The sequence below is a fragment of the Marmota marmota genome, unplaced genomic scaffold (genome assembly GCF_001458135.2).
Source record: "Marmota marmota marmota unplaced genomic scaffold, marMar, whole genome shotgun sequence".
Classification (NCBI taxonomy): domain Eukaryota; kingdom Metazoa; phylum Chordata; class Mammalia; order Rodentia; family Sciuridae; genus Marmota; species Marmota marmota.
The window spans coordinates 25,800,289-25,805,418 of record NW_026000242.1 but is presented as its reverse complement, the minus strand read 5'-3'; positions in this window follow the sequence as shown (position 1 = coordinate 25,805,418).

Sequence of the window (5,130 nt, the reverse complement as noted above, 5' to 3'; positions counted from 1 at the left end):
AAAGAAACAATAAGAGAGGTAAATAGGGAGCCTACATCCTGGGAACAAATCTTTACTCCTCACACTTCAGATAGAGCCCTAATATCCAGAGTATACAAAGAACTCAAAAAATTAGACAATAAGAGAACAAACAACCCAATCAACAAATGGGCCAAGGACCTGAACAGACACTTCTCAGAGGAGGACATACAATCAATCAACAAGTACATGAAAAAATGCTCACCATCTCTAGCAGTCAGAGAAATGCAAATCAAAACCACCCTAAGATACCATCTCACTCCAGTAAGATTGGCAGCCATTATGAAGTCAAACAACAACAAGTGCTGGCGAGGATGTGGGGAAAAGGGTACACTTGTACATTGCTGGTGGGACTGCAAATTGGTGCAGCCAATTTGGAAAGCAGTATGGAGATTTCTTGGAAAGCTGGGAATGGAGCCACCATTTGACCCAGCTATTCCCCTTCTCGGTCTATTCCCTAAAGACCTAAAAAGAGCATGCTACAGGGACACTGCTACATCGATGTTCATAGCAGCACAATTCACAATAGCAAGACTGTGGAACCAACCTAGATGCCCTTCAATAGACGAATGGATAAAAAAAATGTGGCATTTATACACAATGGAGTATTACTCTGCATTAAAAAATGACAAAATCATAGAATTTGCAGGGAAATGGATGGCATTAGAGCAGATTATGCTAAGTGAAGCTAGCCAATCCCTAAAAAACAAATGCCAAATGTCTTCTTTGATATAAGGAGAGTAACTAAGAACAGAGTAGGGACGAAGAGCATGAGAAGAAGATTAACATTAAACAGGGATGAGAGGTGGAAGGGAAAAGGAAAGAGAAGGGAAATTGCATGGAAATGGAAGGAGACCCTCATGGTTATACAAAATTACATACAAGAGGAAGTGTGGGGAAAGGGGGAAAAAAAACCAAGGGGGAGAAATGAATTACAGTAGATGGGGTAAAGAGAGAAGATGGGAGGGGAAGGGATGGGCGATAGTAGAGGATAGGAAAGGCAGCAGAATACAACAGACACTAGTATACCAATATGTAAAACAGTGGATGTGTAACCGATGTGATGCTGCAATCTGTATCCAGGGTAAAAATGGGAGTTCATAACCCACTTGAATCAAAGTGTGAAATATGATTTGTCAAGAGCTATGTAATGTTTTGAACAACCAACAATAAAAATTAAAGAAAGAAAAAAAAAACCCACCTGACCACTAAAGAAATAAACTGAAGAAGACCTTAGAAGATGGAAAATCTCCCATGTTCTTGGATAGGCAGAATTAATATTGTCAAAATGGTCACACTACCAAAAAAGCTATACAGATTTAATAAAATTTCTATTAAAATTCCAATAATGTTCTTCATAGAAACAGAAAAATCAGTCATAAAATTCATTTGGAAAAATAAAAGGCTCAGAATAGCCAAAGCCATCCTCAGTGAGAAAACTAATACAGGAGGCATCACAATATCAAACTTTAAATTATACCTCAGAGCTGTAGTAACAAAAATGGTATGGTATTGGAAGCAAAAAAAAAACAAAAAAAAACATGAAGACCAATGGTACAGAGTAGTAGACACAGAGACAAACTACTAAATGCAGTTATATTATTCTAGACAAAGGTGCTATAAACATACATTGGAGAAAAGACAGCCTCTTCAATAAGTGGTGCTGGGAAAACTGGAAATCCGTATGTAGCAAAATGACATTAATTCTTGTCTCTTGCCAGGCTCAAAAGTGAATTCAAAGTGGATCAAAGACCTAGGCATTAGACCAGAGACCCTGCACCTACTAGAAGAAAAAGTAGACCCAAATCTTCATCATGTTGATTTAGGAACCAAATTCTTCAACAAGAGTCCTGAAGCACAAGAAGTAAAATCAAGAATTAATAAATGGGATGTTATAAAACTATAAAGCTTCTTCACAGCAAAGGAAATAACCAAGAATGTGAAGAGAACCTACAGAATGGGAGAAAAATATTTGCCACCTGAACCTCAGATAGAAAATTAATCTCCAGGATCTATAAAGAACTCAATGACCTGCTGGAGACCTGAGGGCCCACCCCAGGGAGCACCTGATCTTGGAAGAGAACCACGCCCTGCCTCAGGGGAGAGGATGACTGCTCGGCCCTGCTTCTCCCCATGTATTAATGTGTGGCTCCCCTCAGACTACCTCCATCTTGGGATGCTGTAGCCACCACCATAGCCCTCCCCATGTGGTAGCCTCCACCATTGGATAATGGAAAGGGCTGCCCATTGCATGGCCCGCCCTTTCAGCCCGATCTCTGAAAGTGGTCACCTTTATCTTAAGATGCATCTGCCACCATCTTGAGTCACCTAAGCTGCTGCCTCCACCATATTTTGTTGGTACAGCTTCCATCTTGGTACATTGACTTGGGCCTGGAAGCCCAACATCAAGGTACCCACGGGTTTGATGCTACTACTGCCTCAAACTAGGGACGTGGCTGCTGCCATTTAGGGACAACAAAACAGGATCTGGAAGACTATCACAAAGGTTCCTGTGGGCTGGGTTACATCAGAGATATCCCTACTAGGTGTGCTAATAGACATCATCTTGTTGCAGAAGCAAAAGAGAACTTTGTACGGGGGTTGCCTCTTTTTCTTTTTCTCCTAATAACAGCCAACTTCTGTTTCTTTCTTTCACTCTTCCTGTAATCTAATATCTCTATATTCTCACATCGTACCTCATAAACATCACATTCCACAAATCCCCTTTCTCTCTGTCCACCATCAGAAAATGTAAACCCTTATGCAAACTGACTATTTATATCATAGATGATATGGAACACATTATTTATGTTTATAGTGACAAACTCTAATTGTTTAAATAGGAGCTATTTGATTTAAGGTTACATATTTTTTGCATTGGGTGCTATAAATATTGATCTCTCCCTTAAAGGTGAGGTATTGGTAACCTGCAGGGCACTACAAGATTATAGGGTAGAAGCTGTAATACCTCAGAACTCTACTGCAAGAAAGGAAGACACATGGACAACATGAAAAAACAAGGGGAAAAAGTGCCCCAAACAAACCAAGACTCTAGGCTCCTTTGACAACACAGTAGGTGAAATATCAGAGAAAGAGTTCAGAATGTACATAATTAAAATGCACATCGAAGAATAACATAAGAAAGCAAATACAGGCAAAAAATTATCACTCCAAAAGAGATAAGAGAGCAAATATAGGCAACAATGAATCACTCCAACAAAGAAATAAGAGAACAAATATAGGTAGCAAATGATTACTTTAAGAGAGATTCTGAAAAAAAAAGTCCTTGAAATGAAGAAAACAATGTACCAAATTAAAAATTCAATAGAAAACATCACCAACAGACTAGATCACTTGGAAGACAGAACCTCAGACAATGAAGACAAAATATACCATCTTGAAGAACTCAAAAAACTTAACACCAAAAAACCCAAATAACCCAATCAATGAATGGACAAAGGAACTGAACAGATGCTTCATAGAAGAAGAAATACGAATGGTCAACAAATATGTGAAAAAATATTCAACATCTCTAGCAATTAGAGAAATGCAAATCAAAAATACACTGAGATTCCATCTCACTTTAATCTGAATAGGAATAAACAAGAATACAAGCAACAATGAATTTTGGTGCAGATATGGGGGAAAGGTACACTAATGTATTGCTGGTGGGACTTAAAAATGGTGCAACCATTATGGAAAGTAGTATGGAGATTCCTCATAAGACTTGGAATGGAACCACCATTTGACCCAATTATGGTACTCCTCAGTTTTACCTAAAGGACTTAAAATCAGCATACTATAGTAATGCGGCCACACCAAAGTTTATAGCAGCTCAATTCTCAATAACTAAGTTATGGAATCAAACTAGTGCCCTGTGGAATTCAAACTAGATGAATAGATAAAGAAGAACCAAGATTAAGAATTATTGGTATAATTATTGATAATTATTGATCACAACTAGAGGACTACACGATGAAAATTAAAGTAATAAAACAAAAGTAAAATCAAATAAAAATAGTATGAATATGCTATTTTTACTGTGTAACGTAGAGCTGGTACAGAGATAAGAACCATTTAGCTAAAAAGAAGGAAATAAATCTTTACTTACAGTTAAAAGGGCAATCAGAGGTTTTAAACAAAAGTACATAAACTGTTCAGGAAAATCTTAGCACTCCTGTCCTAAGTTTTCCTCAACAATTGTTCAGGCTCATGCCTTTAGAACACAGACCAACTTCCCTTACCCTGTTTTATGCCTTAAGCATCGAATCAGCCTTTTTTCATCTATAACAGTTGAAGATATAGATGAAAGCTACTCCAAATTCTTTTTTCCAAAACAGCAAAATGTCAGATAGCTTCCCCATTCTGACCCTCTCATTTTAAAGCTTAAGTTTCTTGATATCATTCTTACCTGATGTCTCTCATGTTGTATGTAGCAGTGCTTCTCTAGTTTCTTTCCTCTCTTTACTTGTTTTAGGCAAAGCTAACAAATGAAGTCATCTCTGGAAAGACTAGTGTTGATCTTGGAGATTGATTAAGTAAAATTTTAGTTTTTTAACTCTATGTACAAAGTATTACTGCAAATACAAACATAGAAATGTTTGCATGCTATAAAAATTAACATTCTTTTGAAAGTCAGCCCAAGCTGGGTGCGATGGCATAATCCCAGTGACTCAGGAGGCTGAGACAGAAGAAATGCAAGTTCAAGGTCAGCCTTAGCAAAGCAGCAAGCCCTAAGCAATTTAGTGACACCCTGTCTCAAAATAAAAAATAAAAAGGGTTGAGGATGCAACTCAATAACAAAGTGTCCCTGTATTCAATCCCCAGTACAAAACAACAATAAGAAAAAGTCAACCAGAGGGTACTCTTAGGTTAAATAACACCAGACAGCCTTTGCCTAAAAATGCCATAGAATAGCAATGTGTCCTGTGTGAAAATGGCCAAATAAGCTTAGGAAATTATGATTTTATGACAAGTTGAACAGTTTTGTTTTCTAAAGAGAATTTCTCAAACTGATCTCTTATACATCTCTATAAATGGTCTCTAGCACTTCTCACACTAATTTAATAATGGAATCCCTATGTTTGAAGTATGTTGCAAAGCCAGAAGTCA